Source organism: Akebia trifoliata, chromosome 15 (genome assembly GCF_017979445.1).
Source record: "Akebia trifoliata isolate Shusen 1 chromosome 15, ASM1797944v1, whole genome shotgun sequence".
NCBI classification, from domain to species: domain Eukaryota; kingdom Viridiplantae; phylum Streptophyta; class Magnoliopsida; order Ranunculales; family Lardizabalaceae; genus Akebia; species Akebia trifoliata.
The window spans coordinates 20942264-20959511 of NC_141389.1; the positions used below are offsets into that span (position 1 = coordinate 20942264).

The window sequence follows — 17248 nt, forward strand, 5'->3', positions numbered from 1 at the left end:
TATTTAAGGTTTAGGGTTTAGGGTTTTAAAAGATGAAGAAAGAGAAGTACAATTTACACACCATTTTTTACTTGTAAAACACCAATAAAATGACTCACGATTTGGAGAGAGAAATGACTCACGAGAATCATGTCGGTATCGTTCTCGAACAATGCCGATGATCATGTTAATCAACTCACTCATTGTCTTGGTTGATAATCGAGATGACTCCATTAAAGAGTCTCTCTATTTTAACATTTACTTTTTAAGAATCTCTTATAGACGAGTTTTTTTATCTTAAGAGTCTAATGGAGATCCTCCAAACCAATCAGTAAAACTCAATTATCAATAGAAATTTTTTATTTTTTATTAAAATAATTATATTTTCATAATTAAAATATTTATTATCTAAATAAAAATATGATCTTGTGCTTATTTCTAATCTATCTTGTTTTATTTAAAAAAAAATGATTATAATTAAATTTATACTAATAAATAATCATAAATCAAGTTAAATGATTTATCTCATAAAAGATACGATGACTCGTCGAGGCAACTCAGTCTTGTCCATTAACAAGATAAGACCTGAAACTAGAGATTTTTTTTGGGAAAATTACTTATAGGACTTCGACAACTTTACTTTCTTAATGGTCTCTCAACCTCATCTCACGTTATAATATTTTTTAAATATCTAAGTTATCATTTTTTTTTATCTTCTTCATATACTTAGATTTTCCAATGACGATTCTAAGGATTTTTTATAATCTTTTATCGTGAATGACGAATGGATATGATATACTTCTAACTTTGAAGATTTAGATGTATTTTTTTTTCGACAATTTATAACAAAAATGAAAAACGAAGATGAGATTCAAAAAAAAATTACAATGTCAAGTTTACCACTTTTTATTTATTGTCGAATTCAATACTTTTATTGTCAAACTCACCAATTTTTATTTATTGTTGAGCATAACACTTTTTATTGTCAAGCTCACCAATTTTTATTGTTGAGTTTGACAATTTAAAAAAATAATATATCGAAGTTGACAATAAAAATGTTGAACTCAAAAATATAAAGTGGTGAGCTCGATGCTGGTAAAATCCATTGATTTTCATTTTTTGAATTTTTCCAACTACAATATGTGGAAAAATTGACTAAAAACTTGACATAATGACTTGTGTAGATGATTTCAAAACAAAAGAATCATCATTGATCAATTTTCATATAAAAACGAAGTAAAATGTTTGAAAAAGTCTAAACTTTTTACAAACATCTTAAAAATGCTTGAAAATGGCTTCTTCTTCATTCCCAAATCCTTTCTATCGGAATGGAGTCTCCGAAACTTGATTGGAATGCCAAAAATCTAATTCTTTGGATGAAAATGATGAATTTGAATGATTAGGGTAGTTTCGAAATTTTAAACGTGAGAAATGTCTGGAGTGGGATTCAAGAACTAATTAGAAATAAAAGTTTTATTAAATAGACTACTAAAAGAACTTTGGGATTAATTAAAAAGAAATCCTTCTGTCGAGGTCCTTTAAGTAACTTTTTTTTTTTTTTTTGCTAGGCAAACAAGGGCAAGCGTGACAATAAGATCAATAGGTTTTGAACCTAAGTCCTAGGATCAACACTCGACATATCTTTAAAGTATTTAAGAGTCCAAATTCAATCTGTGAGAGCAATTGTTGTTGCATTTTATCTTTGTGATTTGTGTTTAAAGAAGAGAAGGACTTGTTGTGGGAAGAAAGAAGAGTTATTCCCACATGTAAATGTAGGTATAAATTTTAATATTGTTGTGTTATCAATAAAAATTGATGTGAAAATAGAAATTCCTTTTGCGCACTTGTCAACGACGGGAGCGGATGTTTGAGGGAGAGCCACGTCACACACCACAAAAATTTGGAGGTCATGGAAATTTTCGAGGCCTCCATCAGACTCTAAAAAATGTCTTTTTTTCAATTTTATTTTTTTTAAAATCTGATCTACAATGATCCATACAAGACTAAAGTGTTAGATTTTATTTTCAATATGCCAATCTCTACTACTTAAATGGCAGTACAGGGAATTGTTGTGAAAGTGTACCATAGAGGATCTGCTCTCGTCAACTAAACGTTAGGTTCCTTTAAATGGGGATCAGTACGCTTCAAGAACAAGTGGTTTTTTTTTTTTTTTTTATACTTATAACCCAACAACCATTTGACATGTGACACAAATGACATCAGTAATAAGAGAGAAAATTTCTCACTTACCATAGTGGAAAATGGAAATTTTCTAATCGAACCACCTTGTGGCATTTAAAAACATGATACGATGCCACAGAGTTATGTGGAGGATGAAATTCTATGAACTTAAAAACAAATGAAAAAATATATATTTTTTACTGTTGAATTTTATTTTTAAATTTGAGTGTTCGTTAGTCGTCCATTTTCAATTTCTTGGATGAAGCTTGAAAAATCTTTTTTTTATTTTCTTGAATAGAAGGTTTTTCATAAAGTCTAGAAGGTTGTAGTGTTAGATTGACAATGTGATAACCCATGTGGGCTCAATGACACATTTTAAGATTTTAAATCTTAAATAAAATGTATAAATGTATAAATGTAGAAGTTTTGTATAAATGTATCGCCGTGTTATTAAGTATTTTGATTTTAAGTTATTTTATTTCTAAGAGATGGAATAGAATACTCAGTTGAAGCGTAATGATCATATGTCTATAATGCATTGTATGTCCCATAATAGGTCCTCCCAGTCTTCTACCTTTTCCTGGGAGTCGATGACTATTCATAGTTATTACCTTGACACTAAAGAAGAGTTTGACCCAATGCTTTATTTTTGTCCTAGTTGATCCTGATTCGACATTAGAAGTATATTGATTGTTCCCCAATAACCGAATACTTTTGCCTATAAATACTGCATATTTGATTCTTCGATGCAACAACAAGATGTTATTTGTAACAAGTAGTTTTGTTGGTTGGTTAATTGGTCACATTTTATTCATGAAATGGGTTGGATTGGTATTATTCTGGATACGGCAAAATCATTCTATTAGATCGAATAAGTACCTTGTGTCAGAATTGAGAAATTCTATGGCTCGAATTTTTAGTATTCTCTTATTTATCACCTGTGTCTACTATTTAGGCAGAATACCGTCGCCTATTGTCACTAAGAAACTGAAAGAAACCTCAGAAACGGAAGAAAGGGGGGAAAGTGAGGAAAAAACAGATGTAGAAATAGAAACAACTTCCGAAACGAAGGGGACTAAACAGAAACAAGAAGGATCCACCGAAAAAGACCCTTCCCCTTCCCTTTGTTCGGAAGAAAAGGAGGATCCGGACAAAATAGATGAAACGGAAGAGATCCGAGTGAATGGAAAGGAAAAAACAAAGGATGAATTCCACTTTCACTTTAAAGAGACATGCTATAAAAATAGCCCAGTTTCTGAAAATTCTTATCTTGATGGAAATCAAGAAAATTCAAAGTTAGAAAAAGGAACTTTTCAAACCCTCTGGTTTGAAAAACCTGTTGTGACTCTTCTTTTCAACCATAAAAAATGGAATCATCGCCCAAGCAAGATGTCCAAATAGGAACATCCACACCCAAACCCATAAACTATTCATACCAAAAGGATTACATCCATAGATAAGTTGTAAAGAGTTTAACCATAGGTAATCCCTTAACCATCCCATCAAATAAGTGGAGGATTCATTAAACTGTGAAACGTTACCCTGCCATAATGTGATGTGCTTTCAATGCCATTAAAAAGTAATCCATCCAATGGTATTTAAGATTGAAGATAGACTTCGGCTCAAAACACGTAGGGTAAAGTATATATATATGGGTCAGGTTCAAGGGCCATATGAGAAAACATATGAGAAAATTTTCGTTTTTAATAAAATTTTAAAATATGGGTTAGAAATTTTGGATTGAGCTGATTTTTTGTGAGGATGATCTCTATGATGGGAAGATCATCAAAAAAAAAAAAAAATCAGCTCAATCTGAAATTTCTAACCCCATTAAAAGTGATTTAGAATGTGGACCGTCGATTTTTTACCAATTTTTATCACTAATTTGTAAATCACTTTTGATGGATTTAGAAGTTTCTGATTGAGCTGATTTTTTGTGAGGACGATCTTCTCATCATAGTGACCATCCTTGCAAAAAATCAGCTCAATCCAAAACCTCTAACCCTTATTTTGAAAAACGAAAGTTTTTTCATATGGCCCTTGAACCGCCCCCTATATATATATATAGAGTAGCGTTCAATGGCCAACAGTTTGGCAAACATTTTGGCAAACACATTTTTCAAAACATGGGTTAGAGGTCTTGGAATGGGCTGATTTTTGGTGAGGATGATCTCTATGGTGAGGAGATCATCATCACCAAAAATCAGCCCATTCCAAAACTTCTAACCTCGTCAAAAATGGTTTACAAAAAATGGACGGTTCACGATTTTTCAACTTGTAAAATGGGGCTAGAAGTTTTGGAATGAGCTGATTTTTGGTGAGGATGATCTCCTCACCGTAGAGATCATCCTCACCAAAAATCAGCCCATTCCAAGACCTCTAACCCATGTTTTGAAAAAGTGTTTGCCAAAATGTTGGCCACGGATAGGGACCCATATATATATATATATAGGGTCCCGTTCGCCACCCTAAGCTTTACCCTACACTTTAACAAATGTGTTTTGTCCTACATGGGTTAGAAGTTTTAGAATAAGCTGATTTTTGGTGAGAATGATCTCTACTCTCTACCCTCACCAAAAATCAGCCCATTCCAAATCTTCTAACCCCATCAAAAATGGTTTACAAAAAATGGACGGTCCACGATTTTTCAACTTGTAAACATGGGGCTAAAAATTTCGGAATAGGCTGATTTTTGGTGAGGATGATCTTCTAATCATAGAGATCATCCTCACCAAAAATCAGCCCATTCCAAAACTTCTAACCTATGTAGGACAAAACACGTTTGTTAAAGTGCAGGGTAAAGCTTAGGGTGTTGAACATTCCCATATATATATTGCATGGAACGGAGCAACTACTTGCGCACCACCTGAAACCAATTGTAACCCATCACTTGGTATGATTGCACTCCCGAATAAAAAAGAAATTGTACAACCTTGAAAGAAGAAATCTCTCTCTCTCTCTCTCTCCATGTGTTGAAAGGAAAAAGAAGACAAATTGCAACTTTGGGAGCGACCAGTTGCAGATCACAAATCACCCTTGGACCCCAACAGAAAAAATATTGTTTTAAAATTAAGGTGCAAGTAGGGCTGTCAACAGATATGTATCCGATCGGATAGTGTTATATCCAAATTCGAATTCGAAAATTTTCTACAATATCCAAATCTAAATTCGAAATCTAACAGATCCTATGAACCGACGTCTGGATTTGAATTCGAGAAATCTATTAGATATCCTATAATATCCGAGTTGATAAAAATCCTATAAAAATTGATTCCTTCTGTACCATCATCTTCAACTTGTACCAAGATTTTCCTTCTCTCCAAAACCAATCTCTACCCTTAGTTTTTAATTTTAATAGCAGGTATCCTCAACTTTCAAACATCAAGTAAAAAAATTGATTTTTGTAAAATAGAAAATCTTTGAAAATTTTGAACAAAAAATAAATGTTGTATGGATGACATCGAAGATGAGATTGAATCCTACTTCAACTTTTGTTCAAGGATGAAGCCAATGGATTTGAAAGAAAAAAAAAATAAGGATTTTAGTTTAAGATTAAAGATAGAGTACCAACACGCTCCTCGCTAGAAAAATGGCCGTCAACATAAGTTGAAACAGTTCGCACTCCAAACCCACCTGCTAGTTCGTTTAGGTTGAGGGAGAAGATGAAGAAGGTTTTGGGTGCGAGAGAGATGGAATCATGGAAAGGCAAAAGTTTTGTCTTTTGTTGTATAATAAAATAATTATAATTTCTAAAAAAAGATTTGTTATATATAACATATATATTTAAATTGGAGCGAATATTATTGAATCGGATTTTGCAATATCCGAATTCGTATCCGAAAGTCATTCAAATCTTAAAATAACATTTGAATCCGAATTCGATATTCCAAAATTTCGAATAATATTCAATTTTTCGAATTCAAATTCGGATTTCGGCTATCTATTGACAGCCCTAAGTGCAAGGGACTACTTGTGACGTGCAACCAGGGGCGGAGCCAATGGGGCAATTGCCCCCCCACCCCCCTCAACTTTTTATATACCTCCTCTGCATTTTAGTCAATATTTGAGATGCCCCTCTATTTTCAATGGGTTGCCCCTCTCCCTCTCCACTTTATTTTTTGCCCCTCCTCCAAAATTCTTTTGATTTTAGGCATCTTGTATGCTTTGGTGAATATTTTAGATACACTCATGTGCCAATGTTCAATATTTTTGGATTTTAGACACCCTACATTTTGATATATATTTTAGATGCCTCTATGTTTTCAAATTGATGAGAACCCTTTCAAAGTACCCCCTAACCAAGCAAAAAAGAAAATAATAAAATAAAAATAAAAATTGGGTGATTAAAGGCCCTTGTTTGTTTTGGGTGAAATCAATATTTTCAAATTGATGACATGCCCTTGCTCTGTTTCTTATCACCTCAATTTTTAGGATGATTGAAACATCCCCTCTATCAAATTGTTACCCTTGTGTTTTCAAATTGATGACATGCCCTCTTTGACCTTGATCTTCTTTCGTACACTGCAAAAACAACTTAAATACTTTCATTTTCAACCTATAATCAAAAATCAAAAAACAAATTCTTTCTAAAACTATTCATTTTCAAGCTATTTGACTTAACCAAACTAACTTTTAATCTCATCTTCAATCCATCATTCTGGACATCGCCTTAATCCCAAAATTTTCTATCGAAAAATCTCATCAGCTTCTACTACAATTTCAAGCTATTTGACTTAACCAAACTAACTTTTAATCTCATCTTCAATCCATCATTCTGGACATCGCCTTAATCCCAAAATTTTCTATCGAAAAATCTCATCAGCTTCTACTACAAAATCTTATCACATTCTTTTGTTTTAAAGATTAAAGTAGATTAATCTTAAGGTAATGTCTAGGATAGCAATTTTATCCATGAGATATGTACCACAATTGGTTTTGAGTAGAGAACAATGTTTCAAGTTAAAGACGAGGGTAAGGAGGTCATTTCCCATTAGTCCATTAAAGAAGACCAAGATTAAGAGAATAACTGCTTTAATGAATATTTGAGATACTATATTCCTAAATCTGAATCGAGTCTTTTCTTATGGACTAAATGAATAATGATCTAAATGCCATTTTCTTCCACCATTAAAAAAACACTTGAATTTTCTTCCCAAAAGCAGTCATCTTCAAGATCTTCAATCTTAACTATAATTTGCTCCTAGAAGAAAAGCCATACTCCACCCATCTGCAACTAGTTGTTCCCGTTTCGGAAACAAACATCAATAAAAACCTTATTCCAAAAAATTGAGATCTATTGAATGAATCTTGCTTCTCCATTTGATTAACCACCCCAAAATGAATTTCAATGCTCTAAATTATATTTTCAAAGTGCCAAAAAATACCACCACTCAGATGGTCATCTTGACCATTTCCTAAATACTTTTAATAAATCTCATCTTTAAAAACAAAATTACAGCGAGTGCATTTTCATGAAAAAAAAAAAAAATCATTTTCCCAGAGCATAATTTTCCCATGAAGGTGAATATTTGCCATACCAACCCTTGAGCAAATGATATCATGTTTACCTCATCACCAAAACAATTTCCCACGTGAAATCAAACACTTGCATAGATTCTCTCGGAGAAAACAATTACTTTTTAAGCAATTTTTTCAGAAAAATAAATCTATGCAAGAAAATGTTTTCTCAACCAATCAAAATAGGGGCCGGCCAAGAGGAGAGGCATCCGAGAGGCTACATGTATTAAATCAAATATACTATGGCTTTCCTTTAGTCCCAAGACCGCTTACAACCCAGGCATAAGCCATAATAGATTCAAACAAAGCCTCTATTATAATACTGGCGTGAAACGTCAATCAGAAATTTACATGTCACCGCACTAAGGTCATAAGGACACAAAAGCTTTGCTTTCTTAAGACGCACCAAAGATGCAATTTGATCATACATCCCTTCCAAAAGAATAAGACACAAACCAACATGCACCAATCGTGCGCAAAACTTAGAAGAGCTTGTTTCAGAGCATTGGGGATCGCAAAAATGTGAACATTTCCCACTCCCTCCTCTGTGAATCCTAAATGACTAGTAGGGTATAACAATAACTCGTTATCATCGCTCACGAGAGTGCCATGAAACCGAGACCGACACTCTTTGTAAGCAAAGGCGAGCAATCCTGTTAGATAAGCAACAGTACAAAATCTTGATCCGGAGGATGGGAATAATCAAAAATTGAGTTTTGTCCCCATATAATAATTACTTTACGATATCAGATTATAACGATCTAGAGTATCATCCCCGAGCTCAACTTTGAAAAATGGTGCAAGAAATGAACATTCTATTGAAGTATGACTCAAAATCAATTAGACCCGATCCAAATGTGTGTATTTTTTTGTCGATCCAAGGTAATTCGGGTTGGACTTGTAACTTATGTAGGTGGCCCCACTTACGTAGTGCTTCTAAAAGAGGGTTGTTTTCTTTTGTTGGAAGAAGTTTAACTTCAAGTCTAAGTCTTTTCTAGAGAAGAGAGTAGAGAAAACGGAACAAATCGATACAAGGACCCACTTCATCAAAATCAATTAGACCCGATCTAGAAATATGTATTTTTGGGTAGGTCAAAGGTAATTCGGGTTGAACTTATAACTTATGTTAAGTGGTCCACTTATGCGGTGCTTCTAAAAAGGGGTTGTTTTCTTTGGTTGGAAAAAATTTAACTTCGAGTCTAAGTCTTTTCTAAAGAAGAGAGTAGAGAAAACGGGACAAATCAATACAAGGACCCCCTCTATCACTTAGTTCCATCACTTCTACATCTCAATCTTCCCAAACCTCTCAATCTCTCCACTCTTGGGTTCTCTCTTTGTTTACTCTTTTCTCTAGAAAAGACTTAGACTTGAAGTTAGACTTCTTAGAATTAAAAGAAAACAGAACCCCTTTACAAGCACCACATAATTGGATCACTTACATAAATTACAAGTCCAACCCGAATTACCTTGGATTGACTCAAAAATACACACATTTAAATTGAACCTAATTGATTTGAAGCCATACTTCAACAATCTCCACCTTGGCGAAAAAACTCTTCAACCCTTGGAAACGTCAAAACCTCAATGTGTTTATAACACCTCCACCTTGATGAGAAACCTTTCTTCTCTGTGCACCTCAAGTGGGGAGGTGCCCTCCAATCTCAACAAGCAATGAGATTATGCAAGTTTAAGCAATAATGCTCAAACTTGTCCCTTATAACCTATTTAGTGAAATCTCCCTCACTTGCCACTAGTGCAAAGTGTACTTCATCTTCCTATCCATACTTTGAAGAGGTATAATGGTTCTTTATGGCTTTCCTTGTGCTATGTTAGAAAGCTCATCATAAACCCTCTCTTATTGTTGTTCATCCCCACCAGATTTGTTACCTTCCTCAAATTGAATTTGAAGTTCTTCCCTTGACACCAACAACCGACTACTCACCATCATTTTTCTTGAATTTTGCCTTTGCCATTGGAACCTTCCTCTAAGACCACATTTCTACTAAGGATTTTTTTCTCGTTTACCGGATCTCAAACTTTGAATCCCTTCACTCCGTTCTCGAATCTGAAGAAGATGCACTTGAGTGATTTTGATTAAAACTTGTTTCTCTCATCACTAGGAATGAGAACATGTGCCTTGCATTAGAACACCTTCAATGTAAAGTAGCCAACTTCTTTGTCCGTCCATACCTTTTCGGCACATTTAAATTCAAATAGCTTAGATGATGATCGATTAACCAAATAACAAGCATGATTAATCGATTCCGCCAAAAATGGTTTAGGCAACCCCGTATGTAGTCTCATGCATCTTTCATTTTCCATGAGAGTTCTATTCATCCTCTCGGCCGTACCATTTTGTTGAGGATTTTTTTTCACGGTGAAATGCCTTGTGATGCCTTATTCTTTGCAAAACTTTAATAATTTGCCATCTTTATACTCACCTCCATTGTCGCTTCTCAAGTATTTGAATTTTCTCCCTATTTGATTTTCTACCTCGGTCTTGCATTCCACAAACTTGGCAAAGACATCGAATTTCTCCTTCATAAAATATATCCAAATCTTTCTTGAAAAATCATCCATAAAAGTGACAAAGTAGTAAGCTTCACCTTTTGATTTACTAGGTACGGACCCCCACACATCAGAATGAATGTAGTTTATAAATCCCTTATTCTTGATTTCTTTATTTACAACCTTGAATGACACCTTACTTTGCTTTCTCATCACACAAAACTTGCAAAATTCTAACTTGCATGCCCCAACACCCTTCAACAATTATCTTCGGTGTAACTCTTCCATTGCTCTTTCACTCATATGGCCAAGTCTTAAATACCAAAGTTGAGTTTCATACGTTCTAAATTCTTTCTCCGTGGATATTGCAATTCCACCTAGAATTGTGTTCCCCGAAAGCTTGTAGAGGTTATTTGCAACTTTCACACCTCTCATTATCACCATGGCTCCCTTAAACACCTTGAGTGCTTTATCCTTTGCCGAGAATAAACACCCATTTAAGTCGAGTGTGCCCAAGGATATCAAATTCTACTTGAGTGTTGACACATGCATCATACTACCCAAGGTTCTAACAACCCCATCATGCATTCTCATCTTCACGGTACCCATTCCAATGATTTTGCATGATGTATCGTTACCCATTAGAACATCTTCACCGTCATGAAGTTCATAGGAGTCAAACCAATTACGATTAGAACACATATGAAAAGTACACCCAAAATCTAAAATCCAAGAGTTGAAGGTGAGATCACCCGAAGATGCCGCTAAGAGCTCTCCATCGCTTTCTGATGCTATGCATACCATGAAGCTTGACTCGGCTTTCTTCCTTTCTTTTACCTCCGTTTTGTACTTTCTAAAATCTTTTTTTGTAATTTTCCTTCTTCCCGCAATAGTAACACTCCACTTCTTTTTTACTTCTAAATTTGGATCTAGAATTTTTCCCTTCGGATTTTCCTTTCTTCTTTGTTTAGTTTTGCTCACTTTAACCCTTTGCAATGAGTCTCCTTGAGCATCCTTCTCACTTGACTTGTTCATTGTCACGTGAAAGATAAGGTCTTGACCCACCTTCTCAAATTTAAAGAATCTCCTTACCAAAAATAAGTGTGGTCCAAAAGTGTTTGAAAGAATTAGGATGTGATCTCAGCAAGACCAATGCCTTGTCTTCTTTTTCAAACTTCACTTCTACCTTCAACAAATCACTAAATCACCTATTGAACATGTTCAAATACTTCATGATATCTTGTCCCTCCTCCATCCTTAAGTCGTAGAGTTGGTCCTTAAGGAATAATTTGTTAGACAATCTTTCTCATATAAAATTTCTCAAACTTATCCCATATTCCCTTTACAGTATTTTCTTCCATGACATTGTACATGACTTCATTGAAAACATGCAACTCAATGGAACTAATAGCCTTCAAATCCAATTCCTTCCATGTCTCATTGGACATATTCCCCGACTTCGTTTCAATGCCCCAAATACAATTATGAAGCCCTTATTGGATAAGAATATTATTCATCTTCCTTTGCCACAATGTAAAGTTTGATTTTCCTTCAAATGGCTTCACCCCACCAGAACTTCCAATCATCGCTGTACATTTCTCCACCATTGCAAACCCCCTAGATAACCTAGGCTCTGATACCACTAGTTGTGTATGTGAACACCTTTGTGAAACTCACTTAGTAATTTGATTAAACACCTATTGAATATTTCACTAAGCACCTTGTATGCCACACCTTCCAAAGCCTTGTTAGATAATAGCAATGAAGGATAACCCAACTAAAAGTAGCAAATGCAAAGTAGATAGACAACCACATAAAGAAAGAGTAAGAACACAATATCACAACACGGGATTTTACGTGATTCACCCAAAGATTACGTCCATGGAGGTATGAGAGTTGGAGCTCGATTTCACTATGAAGAAAACGGGGTAATCGATACAAGGACTCCCTTTATCATTTAGCTTCACCTTCTTCTAGATCTCAATCTTCCCAAACCTCTCAACCTCCCATCTCTTGGGTTTTCTCTTTTTTTCTACTATTTTCTCTAGAAAAGACTTCGACTTGAAGTTAGACTTCTTACGACAAAAGAAAACAAAACTCCTTTTAAAAGCACTACATAAATGGGACACTTACACAAGTTACAAGCTCAACCCGAATTATCTTGGACCAACCCAAAAATACACACATTTGAATTGAACCTAATTGATTTTGAGCCATACTTCAACACATTCAACATGTCAAAACCATAAGTAGTATTCTAAGCCTGTAACCACATAAGCCATGAAGAAAAACAAAAGTATCTAAAGACAAATATTCCAAAGTTTCCACATCCATAAAGGTCTTAAAATCCAGAAACCCAAAAATTAATTGTCAAACTGCACTAGATGTTGCATAATCTACCTCTAAATGATCTTCATAAAAGAAGGGCCATTTTCATCATTTCTTCTTCTCAGACACTCCAGCAGACCTGCACAAAAATGTCACCAACACTCAAAACATGGAATATAAAAAATCCATTCAATTACGCATGCAATAGATCAAAAGCTTCATTCAAACAATTTCTTTCAATATTCTACACAATAGCTTCTATGATCATGTGTTAGGAAACAATATAATTGATACAAGTACAGAAAACTTGCTAAAGAATCAAGTCCCCATAAACATAGTAACCAAGTTCGGACTTGACAATTATTCAACTGAGATCAATTCGGATAAATCCAGGGAAGTTCCTGAAATTTTTTGGGGATTATACAAATGATGCTTTTGGGTTTCTTAACAAAAATCCATCATTTACAACTTTCCTAAAAGTTCTATGTTGTTCTTGAGAATTGAAGGATGAATAAGATCAAATGTCTGGTTGGTGGATAAAAAAATTTACGGTTGAAAATGATGGTTTTTTAGGGAAAAATAAAGGTTCTTAATTTGGCAATGAAAAAATAAATTAATAAGATTTTGGAAGAAGAAGAATGAAAGGTTGAAGACGATGGTATACCCAATAATCGGTTGGTCCCTCATTCGTCAGAATTTTCAAAATTTTTGTAAGAAAAATCGAAGAATTTTGTGACAGTGCCAACAAGGTAGGGGCTATAAAGCAATTATTTTAGAAAGACTTGATTTGGATAGCATTACACAGTTGCAGTAGCTTTTTTATCATTTCTCAACTCCCTTCCAAATTCCTCTAGCTATAAATGAACCCTACATTACTTTGATCAAGGCAGTGAGGAAACATTATGGGCACAATTTTAAGAGCAACTTTTTACAAAAAAAACCTTTACACTTCCATCATGCAAAATTTCTTACTATTCGTGGAGGATTAGATCCAACGCCCGAAGGTCTATAACTAACCAAATCCATTAGTATCAAACATTTCCTTTTCCATGTGAAATCCCCTAGTACATGAAAGAGTGAAAAAGTGTTTTCATTGTTGTCGTAGAGTCCTTTGTATCTTAGTGCATGTATTTAATTTTTTTTTGGAGTTATTAGAGTGGGATCCACTTTTAGCGTAAGTGGGAGTATATTATTTAATCATTTCTTCGTTATTTTTTTCATAAAAATTAAATAATACAAATTATGAAAAATAAACAAAAAATAATTTAAAGAAAAAAGTGATGACGTACCAAACTAAACAAAAGAAAATTATTAACTATTATGTAACTTGATCATCAGTTCACTATGGGTTTATTTTTAATTCTTTAAACAAAATCTAATGTCCTTTTTATTGGGAAGAAGAGAAGAAACCAAAAAGCAAAGTTAATTGGGAAAAGAAAAACTAGAATAGGGTGCGTGTGAAAAAAATAAATAAAAGAAATGGAGAATAGAGTGTTTTTGTGTTGCATAAATAAGCCCCTCCCCTAAAACAACGAAGATATGGAAAGGAGTTTTTTTTTTTTCTGCATTGACAAAGTGTAGGAAAATATGTACGGAAGCAATGCTATCGAGAAGCAAAGAAAAGGATAATTATTTTTCAAGGTGAATTGAGATTGACGTTATCTTTAAATGTTATTTGTACAATTGTACCCTTTGGGCATGGATACAAACGGGTTGCTAGTAAACATGTTTCTCCAGATACAATGAAGTCCAATTTCTCTATTACCTCTTAGTATTTCTAAACTAAGAATATAGACCCAAACACAATTTGAATGCCCAATTCAAAATAGAGAGGTCTGATTTTTTATGTTGAAAATGGGTTTTGAAATCTATTTATATAAAGTCAATGTATTTGTCTATACTTATTAAAAAAAATTGTATTTGTCTAAACAAACATCATGACCACTCCACAACAATCACGATCTAAGTTTTCTAAGGAACATTGAGAGAGGAACACACTCTTCTAGGTGGGCACCAACCTCTAACAGTCAACCAGGAGGGATATATCCCTTCCCGATGTCAATAGACAGCAGTTTGACCCACAATTAACCCTGTTTAACTCATGATCAACACTTTCACCAGTTGGTTCATGGTCAACTCTATTTAACTAATTATCTTTTTCTTTTTTTGGAGGGTATATTTAACTAATTATCATTTGATGGTAAAGGACCCAACAATCCATCCAAGAAGACTATTAAGCATGGTTAAGCACTTCAATCTATCAACCAACCCAATTGATCATCCAACAATCAAAAGATAAAACATTGATGATAAATTTTCAAAATCGAAAGTGACTCCTCGAGATGATGCGTACGTACAAATTGTGAAGTGTGTCTCATAAACACGCTATGTACATGCTCAATGTCCAAGTGCAATGACGCCACCCCCTTATACATCAAAGTCTTTCTTTTTGAATAATAAATAACAATGATGTGAAATCAGTTATTAGTTAAGAGATTGTTCTCCCTATTCCACGTGGGAGTAAATTTTTAGTTAAAAGCTTACTCTTCATATACTTCAAACATTTATTTTTGTAACTAATTGAAAAAGACAATGTGTTTTAAAAAATAAAAATAAAAAATGAAATCAATCAAAAGATGTTCTTATAAAATCCAAAAGCATCGTTGGTAAAATACAAAATTACAGCTAGAAAATTTCCAACAATCGCCCCACAATTTTCAAAATAATTTAAGAAAAAAAAATTGGACATAAGCATGGTTTAAAAGCTCACTTCGATCCAGTGTTTCAATTTCTTCAAAAATCAAAACAATCCCGAAACATTTGATACATTGAATTAATATTTTTTTTTTTAATCTTTCAAATGAGATTGTGGTCAATGGGGTATATTATCAGTTTAAAACACAAGGGTATCTCAACTATTTACAAAAATAAGAGGATAACATTTAAATAACCAAATCTTTTTTAGAAGGCTTCAAAGTTTTTAGATGAAAAAAATACTAGGAGAGGGAAGAAACCCCTAACGTTAGCACGCATCCGGTCAGGTACCTCTCAATCTCCCCATTTCTCTGTTTTTCACCGCCAAATCTCCCTTGTAAATCAAGAAAAATCAGAAAAAAAATGGTCGAAACTTTGTTTTTTTTTCGTTTTGGAGATTGTTTCGTCTTTGACAAACTAAAATTCCGAAATGTTTCATACGAAACGAGACGAAATTTTAAACCATGGACATAAGAATAAAATTAAACTAGAGTATATATAAAGATGTGAACCTTCATCTAGTGTGAGCATTTCAAAGTTTATCAGGACGCATAATGACATGTAGTTTTGAACTAAAGATCCTATCCGTCAAAATACACCATACAATAGTTTTACAAGTATACATTGTTCTTTATAAGTCATCACATTTATGACCATGTACTTCATCCCAAATTCATTAAAACTCTAGAGGAATTTATTAACCCAATAGAAAGTAGATTGAATTCCACACTTAAATAGGTAAATCGATAATAATAAAAATCCTTGTACTAAACCCACAAGACCATTCTTATTCCTAAGCCTAACCCACAAGACCATTCTTATTCATTTATTGATTTCTTAATTTTATTAATGTGTATGTCAGCATCTTCCCCGTAACCTCTAGAAAATATAAACTCAATGAACTCCATTTTACAACATGGATCAAGAACCACACCAATACTCATCAACAAGTTGCTATTACTACAATATTTGTCAAATTTTTCAATCATTTTGAAGGTCATTTGACACACATAATCATGCTCAAAGACAAGCCATAGAATAGTGTTATCATAAATATCACATACACTTTTAAAATATAAGTTAGCCGTTGGATATTTGACTCCTGAGAAGTGAAGAATAGTATCATAAAATACTCTCAAATAGTCACAAATAACTCTCCCTTCTTCCCATTCTTCTGAATATGGTAAACATTTGTAATCAAGAGCCAACTCCGCCAATCGTTCATATGCTGAACGTACGGCCAAAGCACTATCAACCATCAAATAGGTATAATTCCATCTGTTTGGCACATCCCTGGACACCCCTTTTTCAATCAACCTAGTATGGGCTAATGTACTTGCAAATTTTTGACCTCTAGATGCAGAAGATTTTACGAACTTTATACTTTCTCGAATCTTATTCAAAATTTCATTGATCTCTTTTAACCCATCTTGAACAATTAAATTTAAAATGTGAGCACTACATCTTATATGAAACAAGTCACCATTAAGTGTTAACATCCCTTTGAAACATAACCAATCTTTGAGATCTCTTGCCACTACATCATTATTAGATACATTATCGACTGTGATTGAAAATATTTTTTTATCAAGATTTCAATCTAATACTTTTAATTTGATAAATCCACTCAAAGCTTCCCCAGAATGTGAACCTTGAATTAATTGAAAAGATATGATTTTCTTATTCAATTTCTAATTATTGTCTATGTAATGACAAGTCAGGCAAGAATAATTGAGTTCTTGATGACCAGATGTCTATAGATCTATTGTGAGACTATATCGAGAAGGTAGTTGATCAAGCAAGTCTTGTAACCCAATTTTCATCTCATTATAAACTTTCATTAAATCAACCCGTCTTGTATTTCTGGAATAGAACTTAACCATGAGATTAATGCCATTGAAGAATAACTGAAAATACTTGTGTTCACCCATACTAAAGGGGTAATCATGCTTCGCAATCATTTTCGTAAAATTTGTTCTAC

At 33.7% G+C, this 17248-nt stretch overlaps 1 long non-coding RNA gene across 1 annotated transcript; it reads right to left on the bottom strand.

The window, feature by feature from the left end:
• Positions 1 to 7903: 7903 nt before the first annotated feature.
• LOC147384574 (uncharacterized) lies at positions 7904 to 15477 on the bottom strand. Its single transcript, XR_015172969.1, has 2 exons — positions 12586 to 15477; positions 7904 to 8330 (listed from the first exon to the last, which is right to left on the bottom strand). It is a non-coding gene; the product is annotated as an uncharacterized LOC147384574 (long non-coding RNA).
• Between the last annotated feature and the right edge of the window lie 1771 nt (positions 15478 to 17248).